Below are 15,190 nucleotides of genomic sequence, written 5' to 3'. Positions count from 1 at the left end.
GTATTGAGAATTCCATTACGTGACTTTTGTACTAATTGTCCATTTCATGGAACCCCGAGTTTACGTCGTAGAGTCCACCACAGATGCACACGGTAGAATTTTGTGCACAAAATTGATCACATTGTTCATATGTGGTTGTGGTTTATTGTATTTTTAAATCAAATTGATAAGGTGGCTATATGGTCCGAGGAACATAAGGTTTGGACATTATCATTTTTTGGTTTGAAAAAGGCAATAAAAACTTTATTAAAATAATAATATGGCATAAGATTTTATTTTTTTTACGTTACCCCTCAATAAATTGGAGGTAATTTACCTCTATCAAAGAAAAAAATTCATTTTCTTCATATTTATTATTCCAACCAGTCACCATTTTCATCTCAAAAACATTATATTTCTTCATATCTCTCATTCAACATGTAATCTTCATCTCTTTCCTTTCGTAATCGAATCATAGTTGTCATTAGAGATAAATTACCTCCAATTCATCATTGGGTAGTAATGCATGTTTCATTGATAGGTTTTTTTATTACAATCGGTTACCATTTTCATCTCAAAAACATCAAATTTCTTCATCTACTTTATTCAATATGTGATCTTTATCTTTTTAGTTCTAAAATTGAATCATATTTGTAGGACAGGGACGTACCAACTCAGGTTGTCCAGGTGTTTGATTTGTAAAAAGCTGTTTCGGGTATTGGACAAACCGGGAGGCAATCTGACGAGACAAAACCGATATTTTTGTCCCTCACCAAACCACAAGACAACTTTTTGTCCCACGTACAAGTTGTCTAAAATACCAAAATGGCATTTCGTCCCCCAAAAATCGTATAAAACAAAAAAAAATATTCAATGCTATAAAAATTTGTCATGCGTCGTTCTACCTTGTGTTGTGCTATTCCGTCTTATACCGTTCTATTCAAGATTTACTGTTTTGCAAACCAAACGCACCCTAAAGATTATATCTTGAATGCTCAACACCTAACCATGACCAAACCACAAACCAAACTAACAGAAGTTGATGCAAAATTTCATAGATTAGAATTGTATATACTCCCACACTGGAAACTAAACACCAGTGTTTCACATAAACATACAATTTTTTTTTTTTTGTTGTTATAAGAAGGTAGATAGATTTTGGACTTAAGAGTGAAAAGAAGGTCACGAGTTCACACACTAACAAAAGAACAGCTAAAATTTGCAACGGCAGGCATAGAAGTAGCAGATATCTGACGTTACGTACCATACAAATTCAGCATTTTTTAACATTAGAATAAATATATATGAACTTTAGTCCCCCTATATATTAACCATTTGTAGCATTAGTCCCTACAATCAAATTTATACGAGTTAGATCAACAAAAGTCCTAATCAACATTACCATGGTCATTTTGATTGACATGGCGTCCACTTGTCAAGTGACACGAAATTTTTGTTAATAAATTCCAATTTTAAACTCATAATAACTCTCCAATTAAATTTTTTGATCTTTTCCCTCCCAAAGAACCCTAATCTCCACAAGATTCCAACATTCCATGCCCCTCCACTGCCCAACCCAACATAAAAACAATAAGTATTGCAAGTGGCATAACTCGTATAGTCATTCTGCAACTAATTGTGTAGTCTTCTTCCAATTATGTTTTAATTTCCAATTGCCTCACAGTCAATTCGGAAATTCTCTCTGTTATTTCCTTTTGTCTCCTAAGGTATTTCCCTTTGTCTTGGTTAAGACCAACGTAAGTATTCTTGACGGATTCCTTACGACCTTGCAACTCATGAAGCTGAGACATATATGGGATGGAAGATCACGCTTGACCTTAAAGCTCGATGAATTATGTTTTTGACACTGGTTCTTCTTCCCCAAGAACTTGAAAATAAACCCCAAATTTTATGAGAAATGCTTTCTCAAAGTTTGAAAACTCCACAATGGGGTTGGTTTTCTGCCAAGAAAGCCACCATCGATAAGCTCCCCATTTAATTTGAACAAAAACCATGATAGACATTATTCCTTGTGAATTAATCTTTCGAGCTTTAAAATACTCATACGCTTGGATCAACCACCAATAAGCATCACTATCACCACTTCCATCAAATCTTGGCATCATTGTTGCCCCCATCTCTATGAACACCGACACTCCTCGAAGATCCAGAAGGTCGGACCAATTGTAAGGAACACAAAAATTTGATTCCTAAGAAATAACAGTTCTGTTCAGAAATGGGATAAAATAGGACTCAAGAGTGTCCCCTTCACAGTAGAGAATACTCTATTCAAAATTACAAATATTCTAAGATACTCTTTAACCTTTTTGTTCTCCTATTTATACACATATTCCCTAACTTATTCAAATAACAAACAAACTAACTTCTCCAACAACTCATAACTTTTTAACTACTCTAGTTAGCATTACTTTATATCCTAACACAAAGCATCTCCAAGCTCTCTAGCTTGAGCAAAATTGTTTGTTGCCTCTAGGAGCTACTCATAGGAGAAGATAGGGATCCCAGAGTAGACAGCTCCACTTCTTGGGAATGTTGTATTTCTTGAGCGATCATGATTATTGGTTCTTGATTGCTTTTTGACACCTAAGATTTGATTCTCCAATAGTATAGAACAAGGATAATAACAAACAACGCAATTGCAATCATGGTTGCCAATCCAATAGATAGACCTGTGGATTAGAAATATCTTAACTGTTAAGATCAATCCATGCACTTTAACATCCACATGCACTTTAAATATATGTGTTTATTGAGATTAAATTTGTAAAAGCATTTTCATGAAAAGAAAAGAAAAGAAAATAAAAACAGGTTACTGAGGTGCAGCTGCTACACAGGATTCAAGCCGTCAATTTCAAACTTGTATCCAGTAAAGGGTTACAATGGTGCAACTACTTCTATAGTAGTTAGATTGAAGAGAAATAAACAATTTTATCTAATAGTTTAAGATATGAAATTCATTTTATATTAGTGAAGTTACAATACAGTACCTATTACGGCATTCTTCAAATGACGTTCATTTCTCCTAGGAATCGGAGGTTTTAGCACTACATAGCAGAAGTTGTAAGAGAACGATGAGTGTACATTGTCTGAAACATAAAACCATACAATCTCGTACAACAAATGAATGAGCGTCGGTAAAATATAATGTGTTTACCTGAGCCACAGGTGAAATTTAAAGTTTCGTGGTTTAGTAGACATGACTTTCCTGCAAGATAACATCCTCCACAAAACTCTAAATCAATTTTAATTTCGAGTAATGAAATTATTTCTACACAGTTGAAAGTTTCAAACGGAACTGGGAAACAAGGTAATGGAAAAATAGGGAACATGGGAGGAGAATCAGGTGCAGAAGTAAAGTAGATATCATAATCAGAACAGCTTCTATATTTGAACTTGTTATCATGGATATTGTCATAGCCATGATTGCATACATAGAAGTTGATAGTGTTAATGCTGAAGTTTGGCGTATTCTTTATTGGCTCTAATTCAGTAGAATTTAGGCCATAGATGATAACTGAATTGTTCATGTAACTTATGCTATCAATTTCATAGGTTTGGTTTCCCAGGTTGATTGTTTTAACTGAACTGTTATTGTCACAACCAATTGTTTTATCTTGGTTTTTCGGGTGTCAAACATTGATTAAGTTTGAACCTTTTTAACCTTTGACATCTCATTTTTTCTTGGGAAGGGAAAAAATAAGAAAAACCCTTGAGAATCGAGGTCCGGGAGTTGTTTTCGTTACGGGAAGGTGTTAGGCACCCATAACGACTATAGTATCCTATAGGAACCGTCTTTACTTTCTACGCGCGCGCTTTATTTTTAAATGCTATTTGAAAAATGATATTTACACCTAAGAGTTTACTAAGTCAAGAATTGGAGGGAGAAGAAAATGTTTGAATCTTTGTTTTATTGGACTTGGAGAAGTTTTGACTTCTTGCCTACATACCCTTTTAAGGGATCAAACTCCATGTAGTTCTCTTCCAAAAAGTGTTTTTGTTTTCGTTGGTCGATTTTAATTTTGAAAATGGGATTTTGAAGAATAAGAGAGAGAGGCCTCAAGGGCATAAGATTTGGAAAAAATGTGAGGTGGAATTAGTTATTTTGCAAAAGAAGTCTAAGTATGATTAAAATTCATTAAGGTTTTTGTTTAAGAAAATAAAGGGAAAATTCAATGGGACTTTGATCCCAAGATTTCTTTGGAAAATTATTTGAGTGAAGTTGTTCATGTTTTTTGGAAAAAGGATTTTTTTTGTCTAAGTTTCAAAGTTCCTAAACATACATCTAAGCATACATTCCCTAAGCATACACCTAAAGTATCCATGTGATGTGTGTGCATGTGTCGGTGCTTGTGTCGGTGTACATCATTAGAGTCCATTGTCCTTTACATCATTGGCCTAAATACAAACTACTTCCCTTGTGAGAACTTAATCTCACATAAAATGAATTAAAGCCAAAAAATAAAGTGCAAGAGAAAAGAAATGGGAAAGTGAGATGAAGATGATGTAAGATGCTCATGAAACATGAAAAAAAAGGGTTAGTAGAATAAGATGTAAAATGAAATGGAAGCAAGCAAAAAGAGCATAGTAAAGTAACTAGAATTTAACAAGGAAATAACCGAAAATTTAACCAAAAACATGGTGAAATAGTACTTAAAAACTACTAAAATTCTAAGGCAAAACTAAGGCCTATAATCCTCACATCAATGGTGATATTCCAAAGGTTTTAAATTAATCATGATGTGAGAAATCAAGGGAAATCAGCATGCGATACAATCATAGTATTTTCAAGCCTATTTGCGCTTTATTTAACACAAGAAAATCAACTTATTCACAAGGTAAAAAAGTCACAACAAGAAAAAACACATCAAGCAGCAAACATACACCAAACCAAGAGGCAAATTCACTCAAGAACATGCATATTCAAAGTTACAAATATATGCCGAAATCATGATCCAAAATCACTCCAAAAATTACACAAAGTTTTGTAAGAGGAAAAAAAAAAATGAACCAAAGGCACACAAAATGTGACACATAATTTTTGAAGTGAGTCTTAGCATGAATTCACATTCCACAAGCAAACGACAAGTATCAACAACTAATCACACAAAACTCACACAAGCCTTAGAAATTTTTTAACACAAGTATATCAAGGATTAAAAGAAGACGAGATCAACACAAACCAAATTATCTCACCTACTTTGGATCGAAATCAACATACAAGATACGTCAACAATCCTCAAAAAAGTGTCAAGAAAGTTACAAGAAATTTTGTGGAATTTTTTACATGAAGGAGGACATGCAGAGGTGTAATCAAGATAAAGCAGTGTGGAATAGCAAAAAGAAAGGCTGGAAACGAGACACATAGCCAAACAGGCCCAAGCCTACACACAACCATAGAAATGGATCATCCGAGACCACAGGAGTCGTTGGATCGACCCAAACGGATCAGATTCAACGTTCAACGGTCGAGATCCATCGAGGGAGCATGGCATAACAAGGACACGCACATAGGAAATCGAATGAAACAAAAGCTTCTTAAAACAAGAAACACGTAAAGAAAGATTTATATGCCAACTTCTTTCTCTCTCTAGTACCAACGTTTTGCTCTTTCTTCCACATGAAACTTCATCTTCCTCACAAAACCTCACCGGAAACTTCATAGAGTTCGCCGAATCTTCAAAGGTTCGCCGGATAACTCCGGACACCTTCGGATACCGGCGAGCTCCGATTTGAAAACTTTTTATACCAAAATATTCCTATCCTCGTTCTTGTTTCAAATTCGCACTTAGATTTCGAAAAACAACACTCAATAATTCTAGATCTACAAAAACGAGTCACGGAAATTTGCAATTCAAGAAGCTATGAGAGAAGACTTAACAAGTGTACCTATATTGATTTCGGAGAAGAAGAAAACGAGAAGGGAAACTTCAAGAAAACGCTTCAGCAACCTCGTTTCGATCTCCTCTCCTTTCTCTATTTCTCTTTGATTCCGATTTGAATGTTGAAAAAATGAACGAATTCTCAATTCGCTTCTCTCGTTTGGTTCGATGATCAAAAGCTTGCTCGCGGTGGATTTGATTGCGTGTTGTGCGAATTTAGTGGATGAAGGTTTGATTATAAAGGATTCAAGCTTTTGGTTATGGAGATTTTGAAGGTTTTTGGTTATGGAGGAAGGTAGTTAGAAGAGAGAGAGCGTTGAAGATGGAGGTGGTTAGAAGAGGTAGTTGCGGTGGTGATAGAGGTTGAGGTAGTTTGTTAGGGTGGTGGAAGTAGTTTGCTATGGTGGTGATGGAGGTGGTTAGGGATGAAGGGCACGGTTAGAGAAGAAAGAGGGAAAAAGAAAAATTGATTTTGTGATTTTTTTTTGTGTATTTGTGAGAAGATGATTGGTAATTGTGGAAAAAAATGATTCCCCTCTTGACTTTGACCGGTGGACTGATTTATAGATGATGACCGTGAACTCGGGACCAATCTGCTGATGCCATGTGGCACTTAGGCCGTAACCAACTTCTGGACAGATCCGCAAATGACTAAAAACAAGGACCAAAGTGCAAAATAACAAAAAGGACTAAAATGTAATTGAAATAAAATTGGTAAAAAATGTAATTTGAAAATAACGTAAAGTGAAACGATTAAAAATAACAAAAGGACTAAAATAAACCAACTACCAAATGAGGTACTTTAAAGTAACCTCTCTCTGTCAAAATTTAATGTGAAATGACCAAAATGCCCCTAGGGACTAAACCTGACTCAAAATGTCTCGTATGCAATTTTTTTGGAATGGATTTTGACATGAATTAAAACAAGAGCTTATACAAACCAATTGAAAAGACTCAGAGACAATTTTCAAAAATTAAAAGGAATTTTAGCATAGGAAATGACTAAAATGCCCCTAGGGGCTAAACCGACTCGAAATGACTCAAATGCAATTTTTGAAATGGATTTTGACATGAAATTGAGACAAGGATTCATACAACAAATTGAAAAGACTCTGAGACCATTTTCAAAGACTAAAATGAGCTTGAAGGCAGGAAATGACTAAAATACCCTTTTTCATGATTTTTTGCAAATAACATTGAAATAAAATGCAGAGAAAGATGCAATCGACTAGAGACAATTTCAAATGACTTGGAATGCAAGAGACTTTTGGATGACTTGAAATGCAAGAAACATGGTCAAAGTCATATTTGAAAATATTTTTAAACACAGACGGTAACATATGCAGATAAAGCAAAGTAAAGTGTCGGGGTAAGGAGAAACCATTTGACAATTATCGAGAGATAGAAAAGAGTTTTAGCAAATATTTTTAGGTCCAAAATTAGGGTATGACAGCTGCCCCTATTTAAGTTTCTTTGTCCGGAGGGTCAAAAGACGAAGTCTTTGATTTGACGGGACGAAGATACTTAAATATTAACATTTGCACCGTTTTTGGACGTAAAAATACGCTCCCACAATTTCAAAAACATGAATGCCATGCAACATTTTGATTATGAATGCAAGACAAACAACTGGAGTCTACAGAGCATGTCATGTCACCGGGGATCTAGGTAGGCATTAACGGGGTAGACAAACCAGGGGCAAAAGATAGGTACAAGCCGTTCTTTGGATCGAACTAGCCACTTGACCATGTAATACAAATAGAAGGTGAGTACAAGCCGTTCTTTGGATCGAACTCGCCGCTTGATTGGGAATAGAAATACAAGACAGGTACAAGTTGTTCTTCGGATCGAACTTGTCACTTGACCAGAGATATAGACATATAGGCGGATACAAGTCGTTCTTTGGATCGAACTTGCTACTTGATCAATAACACAAACGGATAGACAGTACAAACCGTTCTTTGGATCGAACTTGCTATTTGACCTGGAGGCATAGACAAAAAGTTGATACAAGTTGTTCTTTGGATCGAACTTGCGGCTTGATCAATATCACAACATGTAGGTTGGTGCAAACTGTTCTTTGGATCGAACTTGTCGTTTGACCGATAACAAAACATAAGCGTGGTACAAACTCGTTCTTTGGATCGAACTTGTCGTTTGACCGAAAACACAAGCATATAAGCGAGTACAAGCCGTTCTTTGGATCGAACTAGCCACTTGACCTATAACAAGACATATATCAAAATACATTGGAGTTTTGATTTAACAAGATACGAATTGAGGGTAGACCGACATTTGACTTAAATTGAAGATAGACATGACCATTATTGTTGGCCCAAAAGCAAATTGAGAGTGGATTAGCACCGATTTGAATTGAATTGAAAGTTGACATTGAAAGAGACATTGGAAGTTGAAAATAGTCGAGACATAGACATAGACATGGTATTGAATTGAGAATTTAACAGAGACATAGACATAGGCATAGACATAGACATAGACATTTGAGAGTTGAAATTGAATTGAATTGGAAGTTGAGGTTGAGCTAAATTGAAATTGAGATTGGAAATGCAACATGTATGTATGGTATAACAATATTATCAAATGTATGAGCACATGAAATGCATGATTAGGCATGTATGAATGCTTAGAAATGCATGATTGGTTTACAATTTGGCGGGGAAGTTTCGTAGACGGACAAAACATTGGAAGGTTGGGCACATGGTGGCTCGTGCTATAACATATACACACGGGAATCCTCTTTCGAGAGATCATCGTTGAGAGACGTATCGAAGCCATGGCCGAGGGCAATATATCATATCACATACAAAACTTGTAGAAGAGGGACCCTTGGAGGATCCCTTGATACAGTCGCCACCGCTAGGCGTGTCGGCTTGGGTAAACATTGGATGCTCGCATCTGTGGTCAATGTTTTTCATATCTTTTTCATTCTTTCATTCTTTCATTTTTCAAACCCATTTTTGCTCGAACCGCCCTTTCGGGTTTTCGATTCACCGGGAATAGATTCTTTTCATTGCCCCATTTTTGCTCGAATTGCCTTCATAGGTTGTCAATCAGCGGGGTGCTCATTTTTGCCTAAGCCGCCCTTTCGGGTTTTCAACTTAGCGAGCTTTTCATTTTCATTTTCATTCTTTTCTTTTTTTTTTTATTTTTTTCATTTTCATTCTGTTTTTTCATTCTTGCCATTGACCACAGATCATCCCGGGGAACCACCGTTTGTAACATGTATTGAAATAGACATTAACACTCATTTATTCATGCATGTTTCACCGGAATACACCCTATTGCTCATGTTTGCCTCGCAAAATAGAAAAAGGCTTTTCAATTTTCAAAGATGTTTGTTTCGTATATTGACATTATCAAATAGAAAGAAAATACTTTGTATATAGCATTGAAAATAGAAAGAAAATAGAGTTTCGAACAACAAGACAGCTCAAATTGATGTAGAAGAGTGAGAGTCACTCGAAAGCGTAACTCCACGGATTTACAAAGCTTGGAAAATGGTAATTTTATTGGTTGGTGGTACATTGAACACGATGACCGCTACATTTCATAGAAATTTTGAATTCACAAGTACGAAGCTTCGATGAAGACGATCATTGACAACAAGTAGATGCCCCGAGGGGTGATGGTGATTTGCCGGATATAGTTACTTGTCTTCTATTATCAATCTCATTTTTGTATGAACCGCCCTTTCGGGTTTTTGGCTCATCGAGACGCTCATTTTTGCCTCGAGTTGCGTACAATCTCAGCGAGCTTTTTCATGTTATTATTTTTTGTCCCTAACTTTTGCTCGGATCGCCCTTTCGGGTTTTCGATCCACCGGAAGCGCATTTTTGCCTAGGCCGCCCTTTCGGGTTTTCGACCTACCACGCTGTTCTTTTCATATTTCTAGACAAAGTATTTCTTGACTATATCGGCATTTACAGATTCGGAAGTTCAACACCATCCATGTGTGTAAGGATCAAAGCACCACCAGAGAAAGCCTTCTTGACAACATAAGGACCTTCATAGTTAGGTGTCCACTTGCCCCTTGGGTCGGGTTGCCGGCTTATCCTTCTTTTCAATACAAGTTCTCCTTCCTTGAATTCACGAGGCCGGACTTTCTTGTCAAAAGCATTCTTCATTCGCACTTGATACAATTGTCCATGAGCCATAGCACCCATACGTTTCTCTTCAATCAAATTCAACCGGTCCTATGTTTTTTTACATTCTAACTCTTGGTAAAGATTAAAGTGCAAGAAATTAAAGTGAAGGAGGAGATGAAGTATGGAATGCTCATGATGTATAAAACAATGAACAAATGGTTAGTAATAATAGGCATAGGATAGTAGAAAAATTGGCAAGGAAATAAAGCATAAAACATGGTAAAAATGCAAGAAAAAGTAGCAAAAATGCACTTAATAAAACACCAAAATTCCAAGGCAAATGCAAGAGACTCATAACTCTCCATTTTGGCATTTTTCAAAGGGTCTAGGTTCAGCCCCAATGTGAGAGTTATGAGAAAATGACAAGTCAAGAAACCATGGTATTTTATTAAGCCTATTTTGCACTAATTTACATGTTAAAGAATCAAGTAATTTGTCATATAAGGAGTCAATTATCACATATCACAAACCAGCACCAAAACACCAAATCAATCACCAAACAATACTCCAAAATTATTCAACAAGCCACAATTATTATGAACCAAACAATTAGAATTAAAACATGCAAAAAACTTCACAAAATTGGACAAAACAACACGAAATTCAAACAATTTCTCCATGTATTTTCTCTAACAATTTTCAGCATACAAAATTAACAAGAAACAATCCTAAATCGTTCAACAAGAATTCACCAAATTTTACAAGCTTTTCATCAAGATTTTTCAACAAAAAGTACAAGAAAAAGCATTAAACCAAGGCAAAATAATTTTCTAGTATTTCTTGATCAATCTTGACATGCAATATATCAAGATTGATCAAAATATACTAGAAAAATTATAGGAATTTTCTTGGAATTTTTCAAAGAGATTTTAGGCATGCAAAGGTGTATTTAGCGAGAAATAGTGTAGTAAACAAAGAAGAAAATAAGGAGAAAGTAGTAACAAAAGTCCAGGCCCAAGGTGAAATGGATCCCGGATCATCCAAATGCGTTAGGAGCGTTGGATTGATCCAGCTAGATCTAATGGTTGAGGAACAAGAAGAAGAAAACCAAGTGAACCGGTCCGGTTCAAGCGAACCGAACCGGTTCGTTTACACCTATAAAAGCCAATTTCGGTTTATTTCCTTCATAATTCCTTCTTCTTCCTCTCTCTACAAACTTTTAGTGAGAGAAGGTCTGCAAATGCAGCCTTCTTCTCCGATCAACCTCCACCGGTCCGGCGCGGTGGCCGACCACCGCGTCGAAATTTTTTTTTTGCCCAATTCAATTTTTTTTTAGCTTTTTAACAATCCTTTTTCGTTCTAATCACGAATCCGGGCTGAGTTTTTCAAGAAAATCAACGGTGAAGCGTAGATCTAATTTTGAAAGAAAAAGTGACAAAAAAGATGGTAAAAAGCTTCTAAATCCTTACCTCAAGTCGAATCCGGTTCGCAAGCGTTCTTCCCTCTCCGGTTAAGCTCCGACCGCGAGTTTTTTTTCCCCTTGTGGTTGCCGCGCGCCTCCTCCTCTTCTTGTGATGGCCGAAATCGGCCTTGCACTTGTGGAGGGAGATGAGTCCGAAAATGATTTTTCCGACGGTGAATAGTGATGAACAAGACGTGAATAGTGATGAACAGTACCGAAAATTGCTATATATGGGTCTTAGGATGATTCTTTTGTGATGATATTGTTGATTTGATGATTTTTGTGGTTGTTGTGGTTAGTTAGGGTGGCCGGAAAAGTTTGTTGTGGTGGTTTGGTGATGAATGTTCAAGAATGTTCTTGAATATTCATGAGATTTTTGTGATTTTGATTTGTTTTGATGGAGAGAGAAAAGATGAAAGTGTTTGTGATGATGTGTAAAAAAAATGAGTAGTGGTTGTGATGATTTGGCTTTGTGACCGGGCTTTTATAGGTGATGTGTATGATGACCGGACCAATGAGAAAATGCCATGTGGACCGGACTTGTAACTAACTTTGACCAACTTTGACCTGCAAAAATAACAAACTAAAAGGACCAAAATGCAAATAACAAAACTTTAAGGGCTAAAATGCAATTAGTAACAATTTTTTAGGACTAAAATAAAAAAAATAAAATTGAATTAAAATTGGTAAAATGGAAAATAACGTAAAGTGAAACGATTAAAAATGACAAAACGGACTAAAATGAACCAACTACTTAAATGAGGTACTTTAAAGTAACATCTCTCTGTCGAAATTTCGTGTGACATGACCAAAATGCCCCGGGGACTAAAACGACTAAAATGACTCAAGTGCAATTTTAAATTTTTTTTTTTTTTTTTTACGGGGAATTAAAGCAAGAGTTTAAACAAGCCGGTTGAAAGGTATATACCCGTAAGGGTGTATATATACCCGCCGGGGTATATATATACCCGCAGGGATATATAATAAACCCGAAGGGGTATATCAATCTTTTTCAAAAAATTAAAAGGAATTTTAGCACATGAAATGACCGAAATGCCCTTTTTCATGAATTTTGCAAATAATATTGAAATAAAATGCGAGAGAAATATGCAATTGATCGAGAGACAAATTCAAATGACTTGAGATGCAAGAAAAGTATTTTGGATGACTTTAAATGCAAGAAACATAGACAAATACACAGTTGAAAAGATTTTTTAAAGCTAAATTGGAAAATAAAGCGAGTAAAATGTCGGCGTAACACAATAGCAAATTGGCAATCATTCAAGATTAATAGACATATATCAAAGATGAAAAAATATCTTGAGCAAGAATTTTTAGGTCCAAAATTAGGGTATAACAGCTGCCCCTATTTAAGTTTCTTTGTCCGGAGAGTCAAGAGACGAAGTCTTTGGGTTGACGGGACGAAGATACTTAAATATTAACATTTGCACTATTTTTGGACGTAAAAATACGTTTTCGCATTTTCAAAGATATGAATGCCATGCCACATTTTGATTATGAATGCAAGACAAACAAACCGGAGTCTACAGAGCATGTCATATCACCGGGGATTTAGGTAGACATTGACGGGGTAGAATAACCAAGAGACGAAAGAGAGGTACAAGCTTTGTTCTTTGGATCGAACTTGCCACTTGACCAAGGGATACAAAACAAGAGATAGGTGCAAGCCGTTCTTGGGATCGAACTTGGCACTTGACCGGAAACACGGACATATAGGCGGATACAAGCCGTTCTTTGGATCGAACTTGACACTTGATTGAAGATACAAACAAAATAGACAGTACAAACCGTTCTTTGGATCGAACTTGTTGTTTGGCCGGAGATATAGACAAAAGGGTAGATACAAACTGTTCTTTGGATCGAACTCGCCGTTGGATCATCACCACATCATGTAGGTAGGTGCAAACTATTCTTTGGATCGAACTTGTCGTTTGACTCGATAACAAAGCATAAGCCGGGTACAAACCGTTCTTTGGATCGAACTTGTCGTTTGTCCGGAAGTATAGGTATATAAGCAGTACAAGTCGTTCTTTGGATCGAACTAGGCCGCTTGACCAATAACAAGATACGAATTGGAAATTTGATTTGGAAAGATGCAAATTGAGAGTAAGTTGATATTGACTTGATTTGAAGATGGACATGACCATTATTGTTGGCCCAAGAGCAAATTGAGAGTGGATTGACAAAAAGACATTGAACTGAAAATTTGATATTGAAAGGGAGATTGAAAGTTGAGATTGATCAGAGACATAGACATTGAATTGAGAGTTGAAATTGAACTGAATTGGAGATTGAAAATTGAAATCGATCGAGACATAGACATAGACATTGAATTGGAGAGTTGAAATTGAATTGAATTGGAAGTTGGAATTGAATTGAGTTAGAGATTGAAGTTGAATTGGAAATTGAAATTGAGTTAAATTGACATTGAGATTGGATTGAAAGTTGAGATCGGATCGAATTTGACATTGAAATTGAAATTGTGATTGGATTGAAATTGGAGATTGAAATTGAGTTTGGCAGTTGAAATTTGGATTGAATTGAAATTGAGATTGGATTGAAATTGGAAATTTGAGTTGATTTTGAAAGTGAAGATTGAGTTGAGTTGGAAATTGAATGTTGAGTTAAATTTGAAAGCGGGGATTGAATTGAATTGAAAGTGGAAACCGAGTTTAGATTGAAAGTTGAAATTGGAAATGCAACATGTATGTATGGTATAACAAGATTATTAAATGTATGAGCACGTAAAATGTATGATTATGCATGTATGAATGCTTGAAATGCACGATTGGTTCGTAGTTTGACGAGAGAAGTTTCACAGAGGCGTACAAAACATTGGAAGATTGGGCACGTAGTGGCTCGTGCTGCAACATATTCACATAGAAATCCTCTTTGGAGAGACCGTCATTGAGAGACGTATCGAAACCATGGCCTGAGGGCAATATAAACTTGTAGAAGAGGGAACCTTGGAAGATTCTTGAATACGAGGTCGCCGTTGTTAGGCGTGTCAAGATCTTGGGTAAACATTGGATGTTCGCATCTGTGGTCAATGCTTTTATTTCATTTTCATTCTTTCATTTTTCAATCCCATTTTTGCTGAACCGCCCTTTCGGGTTTTCGATTCACCGGGAGTGAGATTCTTTTCATTGCCCCATTTTTGCTCGAATTGCCTTCATAGGTTGTCAATCGGTGGGGTGCTCATTTTTGCCTAAGCCGCCCTTTCGGGTTTTCAACTTAGCGAGCTTTTCATTTGCATTATTTCAATTTTGTCATTTTCATTCCGTTTTTCATTCTTGCCATTGACCACGTATCATCCCGGGGAGTAACACGCTTGTAACATGTATTGAAATAGACATTGACACTCATTCATTCATGCATGTTTCATTGAAATGTACCTTATTGCTCAGTTTGCTTTCAAAATAGACAGAAAAGATTTTCAATTTTCAAAAATGTTTGTTTCGTATATTGACATTATCAAAATGGAAAGAAAATATTTTGTATATAGCATTGAAAGTAGAAAGAAAAATAGAGTTTCAATCAATAGCACGGGCTCAAATTGATGTAGAAGAGTGAGGGTCAGCCAAAGGCATGACTTCACGGATTCACAAAGCTTGGAAAATGGTAATTTTATTGGTTGGTGATACATTGAACACGATGACCGCTACACTTCATAGAAATTTTGAATTCACAAGTACGAAGCTTCGATGAAGATGATCATTGAC

General features: G+C 36.1%; 1 long non-coding RNA gene across 1 annotated transcript; it reads right to left on the bottom strand.

The window, feature by feature from the left end:
• Nucleotides 1–2,572: 2,572 nt before the first annotated feature.
• On the bottom strand, nt 2,573–3,603 carry LOC146922335 (uncharacterized). The gene is made up of 3 exons (XR_015012417.1): nt 3,155–3,603; nt 2,988–3,044; nt 2,573–2,669 (listed from the first exon to the last, which is right to left on the bottom strand). It is a non-coding gene; the product is annotated as an uncharacterized LOC146922335 (long non-coding RNA).
• Nucleotides 3,604–15,190: the final 11,587 nt, after the last annotated feature.

The sequence above is a fragment of the Medicago sativa genome, chromosome 5 (genome assembly GCF_051527215.1).
Source record: "Medicago sativa cultivar Bolivia chromosome 5, Bolivia_mono, whole genome shotgun sequence".
NCBI classification, from domain to species: Eukaryota; Viridiplantae; Streptophyta; class Magnoliopsida; order Fabales; family Fabaceae; genus Medicago; species Medicago sativa.
This window is presented reverse-complemented; position numbering and strand designations above follow the sequence as displayed.